Genomic DNA, 26555 nt, shown 5'->3' on the forward strand with positions numbered 1-26555 from the left:
TCCCTTCACAGCTGAAAACCTGAGTGCCGCATCTCGCAACCAGTTTGAGCACCGGGCAATGAGGTACAGCCACATCCTGCAGGTGCAGTGTGGGTATCGGAGGATGGCCCGCAGATACAATTCGTAACGGGCCTCCGGGGCGTGGTATGCCACACCACAGGCTCCCCCAACGGTGCCCCCAACAACCCCCGCCACTACATCCACCAGGTCTGGCCAAGTGGACCCAGCAACGGACCAGGCATCCTCATCCAGACCTGGACCCAGCCGTGTGGTGGGAGCAGGGCAGTCCCGTGCCCACACCACTCCACCAACACAATCCACCTCCACCGGCACCCAGACCTGCACTGACCCTCCGATCAACCCAGCGGACTTCCACGCATTGTCAAGGAAATTGGACAGGTTGATTGCAAAAGTTGACACCCTGACGGAGGACATGGCTGAGGTGAAAAAGAAGGTGCGCTCCATCCGGCGAACAGTACGGAGGCCAAATCAGTAGACATTTTGCCCTCCAGAACTTTTACCCCTCCCCTCTCACCTCTTTCCTATTTCATACTGTTAGTTGGGTTTGGGGGGTTAGTTATAGGATAAGTGTAGGTAATTAGCTTAGTTAGTGTTAGGTAAGAGGGTGGGGGGTCCTTCTTCTTTATATCTTATCTTTTTGTGTGGGTGGGTGGGTGGGGGGCAATGTTGGGATTCCTGTTTAAAAAAAAAAAAACAAAAAAAAAAATATATAAAAACAAAAAAAATACAAAAAAATATATGTTTGTTTAGGATAGTGTAGTATGTGTGTAGGTTAGTAAGTGTTGTCCTGCATGTGTCTTGTCTCATAATGGTGGGTGGGGGGTTGATGTTTAGATCGTTTCGTTACATGTGTAGAGTAAGTTTAGCTTAGGTTAGTTAGGGACAGTTGTGGGTTAGTAGTAGTCAGGTTAGATTAGTGTAGGTTTATCTTTCCCTTAGTTGCCTCTTTTCTTACTTATTGGAAATAAAAATTTTGTTAACCCTTTACCTGATGCGTTAGGTGCTACCTTTTCATGGCCTTGACATCAGTGTAGCAGACAGTTTTAGTATGACATTTGTGTCCTATGCTCGCTATCCCCAGGCTATTGAGGTTTAACATGCCAGCTACCCGTGTGCTAACTTGGTAAGTATCCACCATGTGGGAGAGCCACCATTGGTAGTGTGCATAGATCATCAAGATTTGGGGTTGGTATGTATCCTACTTCACAAAGAGTGCTTCCAGAGTTGATTTTGTAGGTAAATAGATAGGTCGGACAGCATTGTGAAGTTCAGGGAGAGCTTTGTAGATGAGTATTTGTTCACACTCTTGTCTTGTTGCTGTCATTGCTGACCTACATCATGTGTGTACTGCTTGAGCATGACTTTCCTTCATGGTAGTATACGCTGTAAGGGTGATTGATGCAGTGTAATTTGGTTATCATTCCTTTCATTTTACAGCATAATGTATTGTTTTAGTATCGCAAGGTGCCTACATTTCTCATCCACCATTAGTTGTCTAGAATAGCTATGGATGGGGCCTTATTCTGTCCAACACAGCATGATTGTGTGTGCTTAGTCCCTACATCAGTTATTTTCCTCAGTCTAGTAAAGCTATGATGCAATCCTGGCCACTGCACAGATGTTTCAGTATACATGAAATCAGGACAGTAGTATAGAGAATCAACATGGTTGCCACACAGCCACTTTGGAGTTATGTACTGCACAGTTGAAGTGTGAAATGACACAGAGACACAATAGGTGTGCAAGTGATATTTATTTTTAGGTGGAGTAGTGCAAAAAGTCCATTAACAATGTTAGGTGAGTCCGTTCTGGTGCATTCTTAAATGGTGATCCTATTTACAGGGTGTGGATGATGCTCCTGACATGCTGGGGTGATGTCACAGACGGTGCAGAGGAACAGGAATTGCCAAATGGTAGGAGAGAAACATTTACAGCCAATGTGGACAAGTTAAACAGTAGATTGCCGAACAGTCATTGAGGGTAGTTGGAGTGAGGCTGGCATGTGTCAAAACGTAGGACCTTGGTCAGAGTAGGGCATGGTGCAGGGACTAGGGCTTCCGGGTACTCTTGCGAGTGAATGTTATCTGTTCCATGTCTTCTTCTTCTGATGTGTGTGTTGCCTGGTGTGTCCTTGTTGTTGTTGGTTTTGAAGGGGCAACACACACCTCAGTGTCAGAAGACATGGAGGCAGACATCCCGGGGGCTGATCCCTGTCCAGTTATGAAGGGCAGTACTGCAGCAAGGAGAGCGTGCTGGTTTTTCAGAATGGCAGCCACATCCCGATGGTAGGCAGCCAGGTCTGTCCTGAGGGGTTCGATGTTGCATTCGTGCACACGCTGACTGGCTTGCTGTTGGAGTTGTTTGGTCAACTGGATGACAGCTGTGCAGATTGCCTTCTGTGTTACTAAAAGTTCCTCCAACAGCGATGTTCTGGCTTGCATTGCAGCTGCCTGATCAGCAGTTGACAGCATGCACGAACGCACCCCCTCAAGGCTGGCTGCCATAGTTTGCATCCCCACCCGCACCTCCTTGGCCAGCTCCCGCTGGACCCCAACGACTGTTCTTTCGAAGCTGGTGCCAGTGTCGTCAGAGTCCTCAGCTGTGTTGGAGCTGGCAGGTCTTACAATTGGGGTGGCGGGTGGTTCTACTGTGGTGGCTGCTTCTTCTTGGCTCCTCCTTGTTACTGAAGGGGGGGTTTGGAGGCTTTCGAGGACCATGTCAATGGTCTCTTGTGTGAGGTTGATGTTCTCGTCATCCATGTCATCAGGGAACTCATGGACAGGCATATCGGCAGGAGATCCGTGTTCCTCTGCAAAGAAACAGGGTACAATTAGTGTGTCTGTGTTGAGATAATTTAGCACTAAGATACAAACCTTTGGATGCCTTAACTTTGTACTCTGATTTTGTCTTGGTATCTGCTGTCTGTCATAGGGCATTGTTGTAGGCCTATGGCCCACCTGTGTGTCACATATATGATATGGAGCTATCAGACATGCCTGCCAGGTCATCTCTAGGTGTTGATTTGTAATTATTTCGGAATATGCATTTTTTTGTCCTACTCCTCCCTCGGTGTTTCACTATTGTTATGGAGGGACATTTGTTTGGGTGGGCTCTCATTATCCTACATGTGATTCTTGGCTTTCTAGGCAGCAGGATAGCTAATGGTGTGGGGGACTAAGTTTGACCCACTTGTAAATAACTCGGTCACCCAGATATTCTATTTAGCTCAGACAGACTAGCAGTGCCTCTGGTCTCCCACAACAGAGGAATGTTTAGAAGTCCAAGCCCATGACATCTTTGGGACTTCTCAGGGAAGTGGTGGTCACTCAGGTCCTACACGTTTCTATCTTTTCCGGTATGTTCCCATACACAAATGACACAGACAGTATTTGTTTGATATGAAGTTTCATTGTACAACTGACTTGTAGGAATTTAGGTGTGAGCCCCAATAACCAAAACAATACACACAGTTAGAACTGAAATAGTCCGCAGGAGAGTAATACATTGGTACACAGCTATCATGGTGCCTAACAGTTTCTACTCTCCCTCTGCTTGTTCTATATATAGCACTGCATGTTAAGTTTGGAGCTTGGCTGTCTGAATCACAGGGGAGACATCATCCCTCATATCAGAGGAATGGGCTGGGATCTGGTTGTGCATCAGCAGCAAGGCAGGCAGCATCTAGATGTGATTTTCTGTTTGTAAACTCCCCCATGCGTGTCTTGGGACGAGGAAGTGAATTTAAAAGACATATGTCATTGTGATGACAAAGTTTCCCTACGCAGGAATGGCAAACCTTAACCCCTACCACATCTATCATCAACGAACCAGACGGTATCCTTGACTGGGCCACAGAGTGAATATGTTCTGGAAAACTCCAGTGCAGAAGTAGGCAAAACAGGGTGATTTGACTAATTGCCAACACCTTAGGACTGACTATTTGCTACATTAACTGATAGGAAGGGCAATGAGATTCATTTAGTGCAAAGTGCTCTGAGGCACTTAGATGTGAGCAAATGAGTATAAGTACATTCAGGGTAAGATGCACAAAGGCCTCCAGCCTGAGGCTATTGCGCAAAGTATACGTTTCACTTGCCACGCTACACTTTGACTGACTGTGGGTGTTGTGACTGCCCTGCCAGCACACTTGCCTCACAGGCCCTGCACCATACACTTTTTATTCACATTGCATGATCTGTACATGTTAGGTGGCATGACCTATGTATGTCAATGTTAGGATGTGGTATGGATGTAAACATTGTTGATGTTTGTATCTGATGGGGTCTCATGTGTGTCTTACTGGATTGGCCTGTTTAGCGTATGAATGTCATATTTTTTGGTTAGACTGTGCAGATGTGTTTCATTGACCAGTTGCCTGTGTCCCCTCGTCAATGTTGTTGTCTGAGCAGTATGACATTTGTGATGTAGCATTGTTAGGCAGGCACGTGAGGGACCCTGACGTATGCAGCATGTGTGTGTCGTTAGTGCTGTGTGGCTCCTATTGCTGTTTACTTAGGCTTATGTATGTGTCAGTTATGGACATTCGGCATTTAAGTGTACTGGTACCTTTGTCTTATTTCTAGGAGTAGTTGCAGATGTCATCCTCACCCCCTAATTTAGGAATGTATGTTCCAGGGTGGGGTTCCTGCCATTTGGTACTATAGCTGCCCAGAGATGAGAGGTGTTATTGTCAACTGTGGTGGCAGTTAAGTTGCAGTTGTTGTATTTGCTACTGCATTACAGGTAGGGACCTAGTTGATGGGGAATAGTTTGTGCAAAACAAGTGCCTGGATGTGGATTCAGGGTAGTGTCCTTCCCACCTGTCACTGGTTTCCCTTGGCTCTCTTGTTGTAATTACAGGATGTCCCCGTAGGACTGTAGTGGTGGCAGTATTTTGTCGTGCCCCGGCTATGGTCAGTACTGGCCATTCCCCCCTGCCGTGCCCCTTTCCCCATGCCACTTCATATATGTGCTAAGTTACATGCATTGTGTAGTAGGTATCCCCCCCTGCTTACAGTCCCCATTATTGCATTGTAATTCCCCATGCGACTTACCCTGCATGTGCGTAGTGTCGTGGTAGTCTGCGAAGTCCAGTCCTTGTATCCCTGTGACGATCTCCTCCGGGATGACGGCTGCGACCATCTCCTCCATGTGGTCCAGAGCCTCCTGTTGTGCTGGACTCCCCCCTCCAGTCTGCATTGCTGCCTTCCTGTTCCTGGCCATTTTCTCTTTGGTCCTACGTTTACAGTCATGCCAGCGTTTCTTACACTCGGTGACTGTCCGGCGTTCTTCAGCCACACTGTTTATCTTGTCCACAATTTCTTTCCAGATGGCCTCTCTCCTACTGAGTGGCAATTTTGAGGATATGAAAAGTTGGTGCTGGTGTTCCGTCACCTCTTTCACCAGGATTTCCTGCTCCTCTGCACTGAAGCGACACTTTCTTTTTTTCTTTAACATGTCCTGGTTCCTGTATGCTTCCTCCTGGCTGGGTCCTGGTCTGCTCTCATCCTCCTGGGGTCTGTTGGGGCATCTGGGATCCATTTTGGGTCTCCTCTCCTGTAAGTGCAGTTTTCACGCAAAAATGTCACGCAATAGCGTGAAAAAAAACGGCGTTTTCACGATTGCGCTGTCGTAAATCGACCCACAGTGATTTGCGTCTCTTTTACGTGGGTTTCCCTTACGACAGACCGACGCTGTTTGCGTCACGAAATAATGACTCCCACCTGTTGGTTGCGCCGCCGTACGTCAAAGTATAAATTTGACGCCCGAATGGCGCATCCAAATGGCGTTAGACGGCGCAATTGTTTTTGACGCAAAACTGCGATAGCGCAGTTTTGCGTCAGAAAGTATGAATATGGGCCTAAGTGTTCATCTTAATAGTCTAAATGACTTTAATAACCTTAATGGCCCTGACCAGTTCCTTTTGGTCTAGGACATGGGTACTCACAAACTTTTTCTCGGGGGCCAAAATTGCAGTATGGTTTGCGGCCGAGGGCCGCACTGAAGTGACAGCGGGGGGCGGGGCTTAGAGGGGGCGGGGCTTAGAGGGGGAACAACCACCCCACCCCCTTTTTCAAAACAATGCCCCTACCCCAGTAACACACACAGCGCGCACACATACAGCGCCATCTGCTCTCACCCCTACCCCAGTAACACACACACACAGCGCCATCTGCTCTCACCCCTACCCCAGTAACACACACAGCGCGCGCACACACAGCGCCATCTGCTCTCACCCCTACCCCAGTAACACACACAGCGCGCACACATACAGCGCCATCTGCTCTCACCCCTACCCCAGTAACACACACAGCGCGCACACACACAGCGCCATCTGCTCTCACCCCACCCCAGTAACACACACAGCGCGCACACACACAGCGCCATCTGCTCTCACCCCTACCCCAGTAACACACACACACAGCACACACACACAGCGCCATCTGCTCTCACGCCTACCCCAGAAACACACAGCGCGCGCACACACAGCGCCATCTGCTCTCACCCCTACCCCAGTAACACACACACACAGCGCACACACACAGCGCCATCTGCTCTCACGCCTACCCCAGTAACACACACAGCGCGCACACACACAGCGCCATCTGCTCTCACGCCTACCCCAGTAACACACACACACAGCGCACACACACAGCGCCATCTGCTCTCACCCCTACCCCAGTAACACACACAGCGCGCGCACACACAGCGCCATCTGCTCTCACCCCTACCCCAGTAACACACACAGCGCGCACACACACAGCGCCATCTGCTCTCACCCCACCCCAGTAACACACACAGCGCGCACACACACAGCGCCATCTGCTCTCACCCCACCCCAGTAAAACACACACACAGCGCACACACACAGCGCAATCTGCTCACACGCCTACCCCAGTAACACACACTACATTAAAAACAAATAAATAAATAACCAAAGAGCCTTACCTGACTCAAAGCACTGTAAAGATGCCACAAATCTGGAACAGCAGGCAGGCAGGCGGGCAGCAGACGTGGAGCCGGTGACAGCAGGCAGACGACCAAAGCCCCGTAAAAGTTAGCTGCAAGCGCTGACTTTTATGGGGCTTTGGCTTCCACAGATCGTCAGGGCAACGCAATAAACAATGGCCGCCGTATGTAAACATAGAGGAGGGCCGCGGGGCTCCTCTATGTTTACATACGGCGGCCATTGTTTATTGCGTTTGGTGTGCGTCTCGCGGTCGCGGGCCGCCAAGTTAGGTCCGTGGGGCCGCTGGCGGCCCGCGGGCCGTACTTTGAGTACCGGTGGTCTAGGATGTGGATTATAGTCTGGGTCTGGACCCATCACTCGAGTGTGGGGTCTGCTGTCTTCGCTGCCACCTTATTTGTTGGGGTTCCACTTCGTCATCACACCACTCTTTGTGGGTTTGGTCCCTCCGTTATCACTGAGGGGGGCCTGCAGCCAGCTACATCACTTCCCCCAGGGTTAATCGGTTTGTCCAGGGAGTCTCTGGGGGTTCTATTCTAATAAGTTATTCAAATGTCTAGTTGACTGTCCCAGTTCCCCCATATTTTGTTATATTTGTCTGGGCATCCCCTCACTTCATATATCAGTTTTTCACATCTTGCGCACCAGTCCATTCCTCGTCTCCATTTGGCGAGGGTCGGAGCTTTTGCGGCCTTCCAGTCTGACATGATGTCTCTCTTCGCCACCAAACAGGCTCTCCCTAGGAAAGTGCGATTCGCTCTGCCCAGCCCCATTCTGTCCATGGCCCCCAACAAAATCGTGATCGGGGATGCCTCTATCTCAGACTGTAGGGCTTCGGAGATCTCTCCCAAGACTATCCTCCAATATGACTCTATAACTGGACAGGCCCAGATCATATGGAAGAAGTCAGCGCCTGCCTTAAGGCAGCGGGGGCACTCATCTGTGGGGCGGAGGTTAGCCTGGTGGAGCCTTTTAGGGGTGAGGTAGGCTGTGTGTAAGTAGAGGGTTTGTAGCGCTTGAAATCGTGTAGATATGGCCAATGTCCGGGGTGCTGCCAGCGCGTCTCTCCAATCTAGTTCTTCCAAGGGGCCCACCCAACCCTCCCATTTCCGGCGAAGTTTCTCAAGGGGGGGAGAGGTGTTTGTTAGGATGACTCGATAGATCTGGGAGATCCCTCCTTTGTTTATGTGTCCCATCATGACCTTCGCTTCGAGAGGGCTGTGTTCTGGGATGCTGTCCCCGGGTTGTAGATGTACTGATAGGGCGTGTCTGAGTTGAAGGTACTTGTGAAATTGGGTCTTATTTAGGGTATGTGACCTCTGAAGTTCCTCAAAAGTTCGGATTTGTGAGTCTCCCCAGACATCCCCCAGCGTGGACATCCCTATAATGTCCCACTTCCGGAATCCTGCCAGCATGGAAACATCCCTCAGCCACCTCCCCTGCCAGAGAGGTGTTTGTCGCGTTAGTCGGGGCCACCACCCCATGGTCTTCTGTGCCGTTTGCCACCCCGTCAACACCATCCCAGTGACTTCAGGGATAGTTTGTGGTATCGTTCCCCCATATAGCGCGTCAAAAACCCCATTGTAGCCCAATTCTTGGAGCTCTAGTCTATATGCGGGGTCCGTCCAGCCCCCCGATAACCAGTCATTAATCACATGTATGCGCATGGCTAGGTAGTAAAAATAAATGTTGGACATCCCTAGGCCCCCTTCACATATGTCCCTTTGACATGTAACAAGGGATAGTTTGGTTTGGGAGCCGTACCATAGGTATTGACGCTTAATCGATTCGATATCGTTAAACCATTTCCGGGGGATTGGGTGTGGGAAGTTCTGTAGTTGGTATAAAAATCTAGGGAGTATCATCATCTTATACAATGCGATTCTTCCCAGTGTGTTGAGTGGTAAATCTCGCCAGCGTTGAAGATCTTTTTTGGTCTTTTTAAGAAGTGGTGTGATATTAAGCTCCCACGTTAGTTCGGGAAGCAGCGCTATATGGACTCCTAGATATTTAAAACTGTTACAACGGATTGGGATGTTTTCCTGCCAGCTTATGCAGTCTCTAGAGGGGTGTAGGGGGATCAGCAAGGATTTACTAGGATTTAGGGTTAGACTCGAAGCCTGTGAGAAGAGTTCCAGGAGTTCCAAGACACGGGGCCACTCCTCGCTGGGTTGGAGAGGTAGAGGAGAACGTCGTCAGCGTACAATGCTACACGGTCTTCCGGGCTCGCTGGCCATGTCCAGCCCGTCACCAGTGGGTCCACTCTCACCATTGTAGCCAACGGTTCAATTGCTAAGGCGAAGAGCAGCGGGGACAGCGGGCAACCTTGCCGTGTCCCGCGACGGATAGGGAATGGATCGGAGGCCACACCGTTTATCTGAATACGGGCGGTTGGGTTGGAGTAGAGTAGCTTAACAAGGCCGTGAAACCTGGGCCCAAAGCCGTTTTTTATAAGGACTTGCTCTAGATACGACCAGTCCACTGTATCGAAGGCTTTTTCAAAGTCTATCAGGAGGAGAGCAAGGGGGGAACCAGTCAGGGTGCCACGCTGAGCCAGCGCGACATGCAGTCTCCTTATGCAGTGTCTCGTGCTGCGGGAGGGCATGAAGCCGCACTGATCTGGGTGTATCAGTTTGGGGAGCACCGCTTTCAGTCTTGTGGCAAGTATTGTTGATAGCACTTTGATCTCCGCATTTAGTAGGGAGATTGGTCTGTAGACTGATCGATTGGGTGATGGAGGCTGTGTCTTTGGGATCATCACTATAGTGGCTTGGTCTATCCCAGTGGGGAAGCGGCCAGTCTTCTCTGCTTCCTCAAACATGTTAAGTCGGTGGGGGCCTAGCATATCCCCGCATCTTTTATAGAGTTCAGCCGGAAAGCCGTCCGGTCCGGGTGTTTTACCCGGTGCCAGGGCAGCTATGGCCGTTGTAATTTCGGCCAGGTTTATGGCTTCATCCAGGCTCATCCTGGTCGTACGCGAGATACTAGGGAGAGTAATATCGTTCAAAAGCGGGGACTTCCTTTCAGCTAGCGGGTGATGACGCACCGCATATAACTTAGCGTAATAGGAGGCAAAGCTCCTCGCAATTCCACTGGGGGTTATCTCTACCAAACCTGTCTCATCCACTACCTCAGGGACAACTCTTTGCCAAGGGGCTCGAGGCCAGCCAATGAAGGAGCTTGCCGTTTTTATCACCCCATCCATAGACACGGGCCGCCGACGCCCTCCAAGCGTGTTTGGCGGCCTCAAGTACCATCTGCTTTATTTCTTCTCTAGTTGCCGTTAGGCGTCTCAGAACTGAAGCCGACGTGGCAGTGGTCATAGATCGTTCCAGAGCGAGGGCCCTTATCTCGAGGGCTGTCACTCGCTGGTCTCGAGCTCTCTCCCGGGCGCGCACGCGATGCTTCGCGTAGCCTCTAAGAATGGCTTTACATGCTGCCCAGATCGTGCCCGGAGACTGAACTGAGCCCACATTGTGATCAAAATATTGGGTAAGGTGTTCCCTTATTTCGGAGGTGTAATCCTTGTCCTTCAAGTACCATGCATTCATGCACCATGTAGGGCGTTGATTGGAGGTTGCGCTCCCCATTCGGATGCGTATTGGGGAGTGATCTGAGACTCCTCGGGCCAATATCTCTGCGCCAGTGACTCTCGAGATGTCCAGTGCAGGCATGAACACCATGTCAATTCTTGCCTGAGAGTGGTGAGCCGCCGAGGTGTGGGTGTATTGTCTTGCCCTGGGGTGCCATGTCCTCCATACCTCACAGAGTCCCATTTTAGTAGCCCATCCGTTTAAACTGGATGCTCTCCCAGCTCAGACAGAGGAGACGGGACCAGAAACGTCTAAATTGGGGTCTAACACAGAGTTAAAATCCCCCCCTATGAGCGTGAGTCCCTGTGTGAGGTCAGTGAGCACTCGGCGTAGATTTAACAAGAAGTTGTCGAAACCAACTGGGGGGGCGTATGTACACACAAAGTTAATTGTCGATCCGTGTAATGTACCAGTCACCGTTACGAATCTACCCTGCGGGTCTGACGTGGTAGAGGTGATTACTATTGGAAGTGAGCGATGAAGTAGGATGGCCACCCCCCTGGAACCTCTAGTGAATCCTGCATGGAAAACCTTGTCAAAACCCCCCCGCGCTAGGGAGGGGCATTTGGTTCCAAGTAGGTGTGTCTCCTGCAGAAGGACCACCCTGGGGGCGTATCTGCGCAGCGTGCTAAACACTGCGGATCTTTTGATCCTATCTAGAAGGCCATTAACATTCCAAGATATGATCTGCGTCATTGGGGGATCAACTTGTGCCATACCTGTGTGGTGAGGATTAGAGGACTTGACCTGGGAACCATACATGGGCATATTGACTGAGGAGGGTTTATACAATAGGTGCCGGTATTGTTACGGTAACTTTTCTTAACCACTACGCTAAGCCCTAACGTGAGCTTTAAACATCCCAACCTCCCCCCACCCCATACTTCTACCCTTGAAGCATCTGTCGCCCTAGAGCACAACTGTGGCAATACAGTCGTATAGACTGCCATTGAGTGGAGTGGTGGACCCCTCCTGTGTGCCGGATCAGTTGCAATTAGTTAGTGAGAAATCCCCACCTTTGGTAAAGTCTCCGGGGTGCACAACAAATTTGGGACATTCATGTCACCCTGTCTCATTAACGTGGGGCGGTACCCGAGGCTACCGGTAGGTCTAAGCGAGCCGGAGCTCGGTATGCACGGGGGCACCATCAGCCAAGTTCAGGGGACTGGCTCAAACGATCCTCCATTTTGTCCTCTCCCCTAGCTCGGTCTCCTGTGCAGTTAGTCGGGTCTCCCCCTGGCGGGGGTTTTCGGTTAAGATGGGATTCCTCTTCTGTTCGGTGGCTGGGGCTTCCAGGCCTACCCCGCCTGGATCTGGTTCGCTTCAGACCCCTTTTTGTGTTGATCCGGGCAGTCGGTTGTGTCCCACCCGAATTCCTGGGCGGGTCGGTTGTGCCTCTTCGGTTTCCCAAACCCTCCTCCGTCAGCCAGTCCCATGCCTGTTCGGGTGATTCGAAGAAGTGCGCCTTGCCCGCCAGGATTACCTTCAGGCGCGCCGGGAAGAGGAGCATGTATGTGAGTTGCATCGCTCTCAGCTTCTGCTTCACTTGTTCATATGAGCGGCGTTTATTTTGGACTTCACGGGTGTAGTCCGGGAAGACCAAGATTCTCTGATTGTCCCAAAGGAGGTTGGGGGTGCGTCTGGCTTCTCTGAGGACGGCATCTCGATCTTTAAAGTTGAAGAAGCGTGCAATCATGGGTCTTCGGGGGCCCCCCGGTGGGGGTCTCGGGGCCAAGGCCCTGTGTGCTCGCTCTATCGCAAACCACGGCGAGAGAGAGCTCTCCGGCATCCAGGATTTAATCCATGCTTCTAGGAATTCGGCGGGCTTGCCATCCTCCGCTCCCTCCTGTACTCCTACGAAGCGAAGGTTGTTGCGTCTGGAGCGATTCTCAGCATCTTCGGCTCTGCGGTGGAGTTCTCCAGTCCGTGTCTGCAGCTGGGCCACTTTGGTTCTTAGATCCGCCAGGTCATCTTCGGTTTGCGAGACACGGGTCTCCACCTCTGTGATGCGGCCCACCGCATTTCTAAGGTCTTGCCTCACAAGGCCCACCTCTTCTCTCACCTCTCCAATTTTGGATTCCACTGCACGCTGTGCGGTTTGAATCGCAAGTAGGATGGTGCTGACCCCTTCTGTGGCCTGGTCAGAGGACGCGGCGTCACCTCCGGCCCGGGGAGCCGCCGGCGTGGTAAATTGGTCTATTTTCTGCTGGGATGCTTGCGTTTGCTTGGAGGCTCTGTCTTTCCCCATGTTGCCTATTCTGTGTATCGGGTGCAGTTACGCCTTTATGCGGGTGAAGTTCAGTTGTGTCAAGGGTTTTCGCGCCCCTTCTTTCCGAGGCCGCCTCGGATCTAGGTGATCACCTTTGGGGGGGACTTGGCCGGCAGGGGGTCTGTTAGTCGGTTGGTCCCACCCAGGGACACTGGAGTCTCATATTAGTCCATGGGGGGGAGGAGGGTTGATTGTATTACTGTCTGGTGGCCCCCAGACCAGGTTGGATGGCGGGGGGTCACCCTCTCTCCTCGATCGCAAGCCAAGGGTCCTGGTGATCCTTTGGTCCTCTTGGGCACCTCGGACTCTCTTCGGTCGGCCCTCTAATTACCTTCGCGCCTCCAGAGGGTAGCGTCTCGCGGTCAGTCTCTGGAGTTTGGTGCTTCGCTTGGTGCAGATCACAAGGCGAGTCCCCCCGCGCCCCAGCCTCCTCCATCTCGGTCCCCGCTTGGGAGGGCACGGGTCCTCTCACGACTTTTCGCTTCTCCCCGTGGACCCACGCTGGTTGGGGCTCGCCCCCTCCGCGAGCCCGGGTCTCCCTTAATATTCAGGACCTTTTACATTTGCATTGCCCCTGCAGGGTCGGTGGGCCTCAAACGCTTCCTCTCTTCCCCTTCACTTGTTGCAGCTTCTTTTTGCGATCGCTTGCCTCTATCAGTCCTCCAGGCTCAGGTCGGGTAACGTCCCGGGACACGCGAGCGCTCCGTCCCTCAGACCGTGCCCGCTCGGGCCTGCAGCTTCGCTCCCTCTGGTCTCCCCGCAGTTTTAGGGGCCCTGGCCTCAGGGCACGGTCGCTCCTACCTTCCGGTTACCGGATCTCTTCACTCCGTTTCCAGCGACGCTCTGCTGCCTCCAGAGCGGGGCCTCGGGCGCTAAGCCCCAAGCTCCTGCCCGTTCTCAGGCGCTCCGACCACGGAGCTCCGCTGCGCATCACCGCTTTCTTCGTTTGTGGTTTCTCGCGGCCTCCGACAGCCGCGGTTCCCTCTAGGCGCGCCGGGGGGGAGGGTGGTACCTCTCTCTCCACCGCCCCAGCGGTCCCAGGAGCTCCCGGCCGGCAACGCCCGTCCGTGAGAGCGTGCTCCGGTCTGGAGTGCCAGATGCCTCCTCTCTGCAGCGCAGGCCGGAACCTGCCACAGCCTCTTCCCCGAGTCTCGGACCTGGACCCACGGGGGTCGGAAAGGGCCCCCACCGCCCCCGAATCTCGGCTGATGACTCGAGGGGGTCAATTATGGTGGCAAGATTCGGGCGGATGACGGAGGGGTCCCGAGCACTCTTAGAGTGCGACCGCCATCTTGACGCCCGTGGCCACGCCCCCAATCCCAACTTTTAGAGTGATAATGAGTGAAACAGAAGAGACAGTGATGAAACACAACCTCACACCTTACCTGCATCTAGGGATGTCAGAGTTAACGTCTCTCTGTAAAACAAAAAAGATAAAAACTGGGTCCAACACTACCAAGACAAAGCTCCAGGAGCTCATGGCAGAGTTCACAAGGGACCACCCCTCTGATTTGGAGGATACTCCTTCAGATGGGGAAATTAGTCAACAGGAGAAATAACTCACCCCTCCTGTCCTAATTAGGGAGAACAGGGCTCACAGAACCCTGACTCCACAAATCATAGTTAGAGAACCTGGTTCTTCCACAGGGGAGACCAGTTCCTCTGTGAGCATTGAGGACATCCTGTTAGCCAGGATGGCCAAGAGATTGGCTTTGGAGAAGCAGCTTCTAGCCATAGAAAGGGAAAGAAAAGAGATGGGTCTAAGTCCCATAAATGGTGGCAGCTATTTAAATAGGGTCAGAGAGACTACTGAAATCCTAAAAATCCCCAAAGGGAGTGTAACTAAATATGAATATGGTGATGGCATCACTAAGTGGTTCACAGCTTTAGAGAGGGCTTGTGCAACCAGAAAAGTAAGAAGATCTCACTGGGGTGCTCTCCTTTGAGAAACGTTCACTGGAAAGTGCAGGGATAGACTCCTTACACTCTCTGGTAAAGATGCAGAATCCTATGACCACATGAAGGCTACCCTGATTGAGGGCTTTGGATTCTCAACTGAGGAGCACAGGAATAGGTTCATGGGGGCTCACAAATCCTCAAGCTAGACCTGGGTTGATTTTGTTGACTTCTCAGTCAAAACAGTAGATGGTTGGATAACTGGCAGTGGTGTAAGTGATTATGATGGGCTGTATAATTTATTTATGAAAGAACATCTGTTAAGTAATTGCTTCAATGACAAACTGCATCAACATCTGGTAGACCTAGGTCCAATTTCTCCCCAGTAATTGGGAACGAAGGCAGACCATTGGGTCAAGACTAGAGTCACCAAGACTTCCACAGGTGGTGACCAAAAGAAAGGGGTCACAAAGCCTCCCCAGGGGAAGAGTGGTTAGACATCCAAGGGAAAAAGTAAAGAGTCTTCTACAGGGCCACAAAAACCTGCTCAGGAGGGTGGGTCCAAAGCCTCTTCACAGTCCTCAAATGGATATAAGGGTAAAAACGTTGATCCTAAGATGGCCTGGTGTCGCATCTGTACTCAGCATGGACACCAAACTGGAGACGAGGCCTGTGCCAAGAAAAGTCCCACAACAAGTACTACTCCAGTCAGCACTGGAATAGCCAGTCTCCAGGTGGGATCAACAAGGTGCCCAGAGCAAATCAGGGTTCACACTGAAGCTTCAGTTTATGAGGGTGGGCTGGACGTAGCCACACTTGCTGCCTTGCCGCCTAACATGCAAAAATATAGGCAACAGCTCTTAATCAATGGGACTAGAGTAGAAGCCCTGAGGGATACAGGTGCCAGTGTCACCATGGTGATAGACAAACTGCTTTCCCCAGGACAGTACCTGGCTGGACAGACATATCCAGTCACTAATGCTGACAATCAAACTAAAGTCCATCCCATGGCAATGGTAACTTTAGAATAGGGAGGGGTCATTGGCCTGAAACAGGTGGTAGTGTCCTTTGCAATTCCAGTAGAATGTCTGCTAGGAAATGATCTGGAGTCCTTAGCATGGGCTAAGGTAGAGCTCAAGACCCATGCAGCCATGCTGGGTATCCCTGAACTGGTGTGTGTCAAGACAAGGGCACAGTGCAGGGCTCAGGGGTAAAAAAGAAGTGTTGGAGTCTGGAATAATGGCCCAACCTTCCAAGAGAAAAGGAAAGAAGACTGGGAACCAGCTTCAACAAGGCATAATAAACAGAACCTCTCTTTCCAGGAAGATGTTCTATCCCCTGAGGGAACTGAGTCCATGGAGCTGGAGCCTTACCAGGTTGAGCTCTTGGGCCCAGGGGGACCCTCAAGGGAACAGCTGTGTAAGGGGCAAGAAACGTGTCCCTCTCTTGAAGGCCTAAGACAGCAAGCAGCTGAGCAAGAAAAAGGAAATGTCAGTGGAACTCACAGGGTCTATTGGGAAGATGGACTCCTTTACACTGAGGCAAGACATCCAAAACCTGGTGCTATTAGGAGAGTGATAGTGCACAGGAGTTTAGGGAGTTCATTCTGACCTTAGCCCATGACATTCCCCTTACTGGGCATTTGGGACAAACCAAGACATGGGAGACATTAGTCAACCATTTCTATTGGCCCAATATCTCCCAGAAGGTTAAGGAGTTTTGCACCTCCTGTGTTACCTGTCAAGTCAGTGGTAAGACAGTTGGCCATCCAAAGCCCCCCCTCATTCCACTTCCAGTGGTGGGGGTCCCCTTTGTGAGAGTGGACATGGTGGATCCACTTGAACCTCCCACAGCATTAGGGAACCAATATATTCTGGTTGTAGTGGATCATGCTAGCAGGTGTACCCTGAGGCAATACCCCTTAGGTCCACTACTGATCCTGCAGTAGCTAAAACACTCATAGGCATTTTTACCAGAGTAAGATTTCCTAAGGAGATGGTTTCTGACACAGGTACCAACTTCATGTATGTCAGCTTACCTAAAACACACATGGAATGAGTGTGGGGTGACTTACAAGTTCGCCACACCATACCATACCATCCACAAACCAATGGTCTTGTAGAACGGTTTAACAAGACATTGAAGGGCATGATCATGGGGCTCTCTTAAAAACTCAAAAGGAGATTGGATGTCTTCTTGCCATGCCTACTTTTTGCCTACAGAGAGGTGCCACAGAAGGGAGTAGGGTTTTCCCCCTTTGAGCTTCTGTTTGGCCATCCTGTAAGGGGACTACTGGCACTTGTAAAAGAAGGCTGGGAGAGGCTTCTCCATGAGCCTAAACAAGATGTAGTGGACTATGTACTAGACCTCCGCTCTAAGATGGCAGAGTACATGGAAAAGGCAGGCAAAAACCTTGAGGCCAGCCAACAACTCCAGAAGTTGTGGTATGACCAAAAGGCTTCTATGGTTGAGTTTCAGCCAGGGCAGAAAGTCTGGGTTCTGAAGCCTGTGGCTCCCAGCGCAATTCAAAACAGATGGAGTGGTCCTTACCCAGTTCTAGAAAAGAAGAGTCAGGTCACTTACTTAGTAGACCTGGGCACTCGCAGGACACCCAAGAGGGTGATCCATGTTAACCTCCTTAAGCTCTATCATGACAGGGCAGATGTAAACATGCTGATGGTTACTGATGAGGATCAGGAAGCAGAGAGTGAACCTTTCCCTGACCTCCTCTCCACTGACCCTAAAGATGGCTCAGTAGATGGAGTTGTCTACTCAGACACCCTCTCTAGCCAACAGCAAGCTGACTGCAGGCAAGTCCTCCAGCACTTTGCTGTGCTCTTTTCCTTGACCTCTGGTCAGACACACCTGAGTACCATGATGTGGACACAGGAGACGGTTTACCCGTCAAGAATAAAATATTGAGACAGTCTGACCAAGTCAAGTAAAGCATCAAAGTGGAAGTCCACAAGATGCTGGAATTAGGAGTGATAGAGCACTCTGGCAGTCCCTGGGCTAGGCCAGTGGTCTTGGTCGTCAAACCTCCCACCAAAGATGGTAAGAGAGAGATGAGGGTCTGTGTGGACTACAGAGGGCTCAATTCTGTCACCAAGACAGATGCTCACCCCATTCCAAGGGCAGATGAGTTAATAGACAAATTAGGTGCAGCCAAATTCTTAAGTACCTTTGACTTGACAGCAGGGTACTGGCAAATCAAAATGGCACTTGGAGCAAAAGGAAAGACAGCATTCTCTACAACTGATGGGAATTATCAGTTTACTGTTATGCCCTTTAGCTTAAAGAATGCCCCTGCCACCTTCCAAAGGTTGGTGAATTAAGTCCTTTCTGGCTTGGAGTCCTTTAGTGCAGCATATCTAGATGTTATTGTTGCCTTTAGCTCCAACTGGCAGGATCATCTGGTCCACCTGAAGAAGGTTTTGTGGGCCGTGCAGGCAGCAGGCCTCTCTATCAAGGCATCTAAATGTCAGATAGGGCAGAGTTCTGTGGTTTACTTGGGACACCTTGTAGGAGGATGCCAAGTTCAGCCACTTCAACCCAAGATCCAGACTGTTCTGGACTGGGAAGCTCCAAAAACCCAGACTCAAGTCAGGGCATTCCTTGGTTTGACTGGGTACTACAGGAGGTTTGTGAAGGGATATAGATCCATAGTGACACCCCTCACAGAAGTTACCTCCAAGAAAATGCCCAGAAAAGTTAACTGGACCTTGGAATGTCAAAAGTCATTTGACACCCTGAAAGAAGCTATGTGTTCAGCAAACGTTTTGAAAGCTCCACATTATTCAAAGTTGTTCATTGTGCAGACTGATGCCTTTGAGCATGGGATAGGAGCAGTCGTGTCCTAAACCAATGATGATGGACTTAACCAGCCTGTTGCTTTTGTTAGCAGGAGGTTACTCCCCAGGGTGCAGCGTTGGAGTGACATTGAGAGGGAGGCCTTTGCTGTGGTTTGGTCCCTGAAGAAGTTGAGACCATACCTGCTTGGTACTCACTTCACAGTTCAAACTGACCACAGACCTCTCAGATGGCTGATGCAAATGAAAGGAGAGAACCCTAAACTGTTGAGACCATATCCCTACAGGGAATGGACTTTCTAGTGGAACACAGACCTGGGACTGCCCATGCTAATGGCCTTTCCAGGTTCTTCCACTTAGAAAATACTTTCTTGGGAAAGGTTAGTCTCATCCTCTTTGGTTTGGGGGGTGGGGGTTGTGTAGGGAAATGCCTCCCTTGGCATGGTTATCCCCTAACCTTTTGCCTTTTGTTGATACCAGTTATGATTGAAAATGTGCTGGGATCCTGCTAACCAGGACCCAGCACAAGCGTTCTTTCCCTAAACTTTACCTTTGCCCCCACAATTGGCACAGCCCTGGCACACAGATAAGTCCCTTGTAACTGGTACCCCTGGTACCAAGGGCCCTGTGGCCAGGGAAGGTCTTGGAGGGCTGGAGCATGTATTATGCCACCCCGGGGACCCGTCTCTCAGAGGATGCACACTGCCTCACAGCTTGTGTGTGCTGCAGGGGAGAAAATGACTACGTCGACATGGCACTCCCCTCAGAGTGCCATGCCCTCATCCCATTGCCTGTGGCATAGGTAAGTCACCCCTCTAGCAGGCCTTACAGCCCTAAGGCAGGGTGCGCTATACCACAGGTGAGGGCATAGTTGCATGAGCACTATGCCCCTACAGTGTCTAAGCCAAACCTTAGACATTGTAAGTGCAGGGTAGCCATAAAGAGTATATGGTCTGGAATTCTGTCAATTACGAACTCCACAGTTCCATAATGGGTACACTGAAATCTGGGAAGTTTGGTATCAACTTCTCAGCACAATAATTCCACACAGATGCCCAGTGTGGGATTTACTGAAAAATACACACAGAGGGCATCTTAGAGATGCCCCCAGTCCAACCATCAGTGTTAGGCTGACCAGTTCCTGCCACAACCAGACGGGTTTCTGGCCACATGGTCTGAGTGCCTTTGTCACTCTATGGCTAGGAACAAAGCCTGCACTGGGTGGAGGTGTTTCTCACCTCCCGCTGCAGGAACTGTAACACCTGGCAGTGAGTCTCAAAGGCTCACCCCCTTTGTTACAGCACCCCAGGGCATCCCAGCTAGTGGAGATGCCCGCCCCACCGGACACAGCCCCCACTTTTGACAGGAAGTCTGGAGGAGATAATGAGAAAAACAAGGAGGAGTAACCCACCAGTCAGGACAGCCTCTAACTTGTCCTGAGCTGAGGTGACCCCTGCCTTAAGAAATCTTCCATCATGGCTTTGGAGGATTCCCCCAATAGGATTAGGGATGTGCCCCTATCCCTACAGGGAGGAGGCACAAAGAGGGTGCAGCCACCCTCCAGGACAGTAGCCATTGACTACTGTCCCCCAGACCTAAACACCCCCCTAAATTGAGTATTTAGGGGTGACCCTTAACCCAGGAAATAAGATTCCTGCAACCTGAAGAAAGAAGGAGGACTGCTGACCTGAAAGCCCTGCAGAGTCGACAGAGACAACAACTGACTTGGCCCCAGCCCTACTGGTCTGTCTCCAGACTCCGAGAACCTGCACAGCGACGCATCCAGCCGGACCAGCAATCTCTGAGGTCTCAGAGGACTGACCTGCACCTAAAGGACCAAGAAACGCCTGAGGACAACGGCTCAGTCCAAAACTACAACAAAGAAACCATCTTTAAGGAAGACTCCAGCCTCACTCCGGAAGCGTGAGTCTACAGACTCTGCACCCGAAGCCCCCTGCTCGTGCTCAGAGGAACTAACACCGCAGAGAGGACCCCCAGGCAACTCCAATGACGTGGACACCCTGAGTCGACCTCCTTGCACCCCCACAACGATGCTTGCAGAGAGGATCCAGAGGTTCCCCCTGGCCGCGACTGCCCGGTAACAAAGGCACCCGACGCCTGGAAGAAGCATTGCACCTGCAGCCCCCAGGACCGAGAGGAACCAACTACCAGTGCAGGAGTGACCAGCAGACGGCCGTCACCCTAGCCCAGTCAGTGGCTGGCCCGAGAAGCCCCCCTGTGCCCTGCCTGCATCACCAGAGTGACCCCCGGGTCTCTCCATTGCTTCCTATCTACAACCCGACACCTACTTTGCACACTGCAGCTGGCCGCCCGTGCCGCTGAGGGTGTATTTTGTGTGCCTATTTGGGACCCCCCAGTGCTCTACAAAACCCCCCTGGTCTACTCCCCGAGGACACAGGTACTTACCTGCTAGCAGACTGGAACCGGAGTACCCCTGCTCTCCATAGGCACCTATGATATTTGGGCCCTACTTTGACCTCTCCACCTGACCGACCCAGTGTTGCTGGTGGTGGGTGTTTGGGGTTGACTTGAACCCCTAACGGTGGGCTGCCTATGCCGAGGAGACTAAACTTGTAAGTGCTTTACTTACCTGAGAAACTAACCAGACTTAACCCCACCAGGAACTGTTGATTTTTGCAGTGTCCACTTTGAAAATAGCTTATTGCCATTTTTGTCAAAACTGTGTACAGTACTGTTTTAATTCTAAGTTCCGTGCTTACCTGTGTGAAGTATCTTACAATTTATGTACTTACCTAAATTTTGAATCTTGTGGTTCTAAAATAAATTAAGAAAATAATATTTTTCCATACAAAAACCTATTGGCCTGGAGCTAAGTCTTTGAGTGTGTGTTCTCAATATTGCCTGTGTGTGTACAACAAATGCTTAACACTACCCTCTGATAAGCTTACTGCTCGACCACACTACCACAAAATAGAGCATTAGTATTATCTAATTTTGTCACTATCAACCTCTATGGGGAACCCTTGGACTCTGTGCACACTATCTCTCACTTTGAGATGGTAAGATGGTATATAGAGCCAACTTCCAACAAATGTCTTGTAAAATTTTTCCACAAGACCATTGGTTTGTGGATGATAACGTATGGCAGTGGTTCCCAAACTTTTTTGACCCGCGGTTTCCTTGACCTATTGGCTATTGGGCGCGGCTCCCCATTATGCTATTTTTTTTTTGGGCGGGTGGCGGGTATGTGAGCCGGGCCTCAGGAGTACTTACATTTTTCATCCTGAAAATAATTGGGATAAAGCCAATAAAGGTGTTATAATCATAGATGTAACAACATAAAAATATAACAGTTGTTTAATTAAAAATATATATAATTGGTTAAGTCAGAAACAATATAAACTATGCTTAGAAATCTGTACTGGAGGGGAATGTCTCCAGTACTAATCCTATGCTAGACAACATATGCTCTCCTCTGCACTCTGGTGTTTGACTGTGCGTCGCACAAAGCGGCCTATTTGTGTGCTAGATCTGGGAGTGACACCAGTAGCATGCAAAGTTTTCTCTTTAATGCAACAATGCACAGCAAAATTTGAAGTTTCATTGCATTATGTGAAATCTTAGTAAAGTTGAGCCTGTATGTCAATTTCCCTTTGAGTACTATAAATAGTGTGTAATGGTCTTTTTTTCAGGAGGACTTTACCATCAATGCATGTTCTCTTATTTCATTCTCATATCTTTCTTGTGTTGAGGAGCTAAGCATAAAAAATATGGTCTATCTAGGTTTGCTATATTTGGGGGATTACAGTAGTATACATTACCCATGAAATAATGCTGACCTGTCTTTTTTCTGCCAACTGAATATTTTTATTGCTGTAGGTTTCCTTCAGTCAGCATTTTACTATATTAGTCTTTCACTTGTCCACCAAGATAACCGTTTTTTAAATAAAAGTAACAGAAGGAATAGCACTTCTTATGTTAGTGGTAAAATACTACGAGTAGTAATTTACTGGTCTTTAAAGAAGATTTCATTTCTGTTAAAATTGGGGATCAAGTACTGCTGTTTTAATTACTGCTCTGACAAGTTAGCACTGCGTTAAGTTTGTGGTAATCACTGTTGCCGGTGGCAGCAAATCCGTCTCAACTAGTCGCGCAAACATAAAATACAGTCAGAAAGTGGTGTTAATCATGAATAAAATAACTTGAAATGCACGCCATGTACGTCATTTGCCATATAGGTCACAGATGTCTGCAGGAGCTCCATAAGAGAAGATAAATATGGACTGGCGGAGCAGGCTACCATGAATCTGTGGCAAAACAGGATCTCCATGGTTAAACTAAAAAGCTTTTGGTCTCGATTGAGTGTACCAATACCTACCTGCTGTCTTGAACAGAATAACTCAGCCGAGGATGGGGGTTCTCTGGCACTCTAAATATACATCCTTGCTTTTACAAGGAGCATAAGAAATGAAATCAATTAAACCGCTCACCACATTCTTCATATATTCATTTTCGGCCTTGGCATTGGAAAATGCTTGGTTGTCTAATTTTCTAGCCGAAGGCCTAGTACACATTCATTATGCAGGTTTTTGTGAATAGAACTAGTGTGTACTATAATTACTTCCACTAGATGGTGTTTGAGGATTAAACTTCAAGGCCCTTCCTTGCTGTATTTCATTTTCTCACTAGAAATTCCACAATCACGAGCTGTGCACTCTAAACAAGGAAAACGGCTTCTGACTTTTTTTTAATGGAGGGGATTATCTAAGTTCTAATATGCAGCTGCAGAATTAGGTCACTGCTATCCAGTAATGATGCAGCTCATGGCGCCCCTGTCTAGTTATGGTGGCGCACCAGTGTGCCGTGGCGCACAGTTTGGGAACCACTGACGTATGGTGAACTTATAAGTCACCCCACACTCACTCCACATATGTTTCAGGCAAGCTGACATGAAGTTGGTACCTCTGTCAGAAGAAACCACCCCCTTAGGAAATACCACTCTCCAAAAGATACCTATGAGTGCCTTGGCTACTGCAGGGGCAGTAGTCGTCCTAAGTGGAATTGCTTCATGGTACCTGGTAGCATCATCTATTACTACCAGAATGTATTGGTTCCCTGCTGCTGTGGGAGGTTCAAGTGGACCCACTATGTCCACAACAACCCTTTCAAAGGGGACCCCACCACTGGAAATGGAATGAGGGGAGCTTTTGAATGGCCACCTGTCTTGCCACTTGCTTGACAGGTGACACAGGAGCTGCAAAACTCCCTTACCTTCTGGGACATATTGGGCCAATAGACATGGTTGACTAATCTCTCCCAAGTCTTGGTTTGTCCCAAATGCCCAGCAACGGGAATGTCATGGGCTAAGATGAGGACAAACTCTCTAAACTCCTGAGGCACTACCACTCTTCTAGTGGCACCAGGTTTGGGATCTCTTGCCTCAGTGTAAAGGAGTCCATCCTCCCAATAGACACTGTGGGATCCACTGACATCTCCTTTTTCTTGCTCAGCTGCTTGCTGTCTCAGGCCTTCAAGAGTGGGACACTTTTTTTCCCCTGGCACAGTTGTTTCCTTGAGGGTCCCCCTGGGCCCAAGAGCTCTACCTGGTAAGCTACAGCTCCATGGACTCAGTGCCCTCAGAGGATAGGACATCTTCCATGGAAAAGAGGTCCTGTTTATTTTGCTGTACAGAGATGGGTCCCACAGTCTTCCTACCTTTTCTCTTGGAAGGTTGGGCCATTATTCCAGACTCCAACACTTCTTTTTCACGTTGTGCTCTGCTCTGTGCTCTTTTCTTAACACACACCAGTTCAGGGATACCCAGCATGGCTGCATGGGTCTTGAGATCTCACTCAGCCCATGCTGAGGACTCCAGATCATTCCCTAGCAAACACTCTACTCGGACTGCAGCAGAGACCCCCACCTGTTTCATTCTAAAGTCATCATTGCAATGGGATGGACTTTAGTTTCATAGTCAGCATTGGTGACTGGATAGGTCTGTCCAGCCAGATACTGTCCTGAGGAAACCAGTTTGTCTGTCACCATGGTGACACTGGCACCTGTATCCCTCAGGGCTTCTACCTTTTTTTATGTTAGGCGGCCAGGCAGGTAGTGTGGCTAAATCCACCCCACCCTCTGAGACTTAAGTAGCTTCAATGTGAACCCTGATCTGCTCTGGGTACACTGTTGATCCCACCTGGAGACTGGCTATTCCAGTGTTAACTGGAGTAGTATTTACAGGACTTTTCTTTGGACAGGCCTCATTTCCAGTTTGGTGCCCATGCTGTCTACAGCTATGATACCAGGCCTTTTTAGGATCAAAGTTCTTACCCTTGTACCCATTTGTAGACTATGAAGAGGCTCAGGGCCCACCCTCATGAGCAGGTTTGTGGGGCCCTTGAGAAGACTCTTTGTTTTTGTCCTTTGATGTTTCACCACCCTTCCCCTGGGGAGGCTTTGTGACCCCTTTCTTTTGGTCACCCCCTGTGGAAGTTCTTGGTCACCCTTGTCTTGACCCAGTGGTCTGTCTTCTTTCCCAATTCTTGGGGAGAAATTGGACCTAGGTCTACCAGATGTTGATGCAACTTATCATTGAACCAATTACTTAACGGATGTTCTTTCATAAATTAATTATACAGCCCATGATAGTCACATACTCCACTGACAGTTATCCAACCATCTAGTGTTTTGACTGAGACGTCAACAAAATCAACCCAGGACTGGCTTGAGGTTTTGTGAGCGTCCCTGAAACTAATTCTATACTCCTCAGTTGAGAATCCAAAGCCCTCAATCAGGGTAGCCTTCATGAGGTCATAGGATTCTGCATCCTTACCAGAGAGTGTGAGGATTCTATCCCTACATTTACCAGTGAACATTTCCCACAGGAGAGCTCCCCAGTGAGATCTGCTTACTTTTCTGGTTGCACAAGCTCTCTCAAAAGCTGTGAACCATTTGGTGATATCATCACCTTCTTCATATATAGTTACAATCCCTTTGGGGATTTTTAGGATGTCAGTGTTCTCTCTGACCATGTTTAAATTGCTGCCAGCATTTATGGGTGTTAATCCCATTTCTTTTCTTTCCCTTTCTATAGCTAGGAGCTGCTTCTCCAAAGCTAATCTCCTGGCCATCCTTGCTGGAAGGATGTCCTCTTCATTGAGGCTGTCCTCAATGCTTTATGGAAACAAGGTTCTAGGAGCCCTGGTCTCCCTAATTAGGACAGTAGGGGTGAGTTATTCCTCCTCTTCACTAATTTCTTCCCCATCTGAGGGAGGATCTTCCATCTCAGTGGGGTGGTCCCTTGTATACTCTGCCAAGAGCTCCTGGAGCTTGACCTTCATATGGTTGGACCCAGTTTTGATCTTTTTTATCTTACAGAGGGACCTTCGCTCTGACATCCCAAGATGCAGGTAAGGGGTGAAGTTAAGTTCCATCACCATCTCCTCTGGGTTATTCATTATCTCGCTAAAAGTTTGGGATTACTTTTTAAGAAACTAAAAACTACTTCTAGAACTTAAATCCTAACTTTTACAAACTTTGAAACTTAAAAAGAAATGCTAACAGGGACTTACACAAGACCTTAGCAGGACTTTAAAAAAATTAGAAAAATAGTCAAAATTCAAAAATCTATTTTCTAATGACAATTTTTGAATTTTAGTCGTGTGATCAGGTATTTGCTGAGTAGTCCAGCAAATGCAAAGTCTTAGACCCCACCACTGATCCACCAACGTAGAAAGCTAGCTCTGTATATACTATCTCAAAGTAAGAGATAGTGTGCACAGAGTCCAGGGGTTCCCCAAGAGGCTTGACAGAGGGAATAATAGATAATACTAATGCTCTATTTGTGATAGTGTGGTCGAGCAGTTAAGCTTATCAGAGGGTACTGTTAAGCATTTGTTGTACATACACAGGCAATAAATGAGAACACACACTCAAATACTTAACTCCAGGCCAATAGGTTTTTATATAGAAAAATATTATTTTCCTAATTTATTTTACAACCACAGGATTCAAATTGC

The sequence above is a fragment of the Pleurodeles waltl genome, chromosome 4_1 (genome assembly GCF_031143425.1).
Source record: "Pleurodeles waltl isolate 20211129_DDA chromosome 4_1, aPleWal1.hap1.20221129, whole genome shotgun sequence".
Classification (NCBI taxonomy): Eukaryota; Metazoa; Chordata; class Amphibia; order Caudata; family Salamandridae; genus Pleurodeles; species Pleurodeles waltl.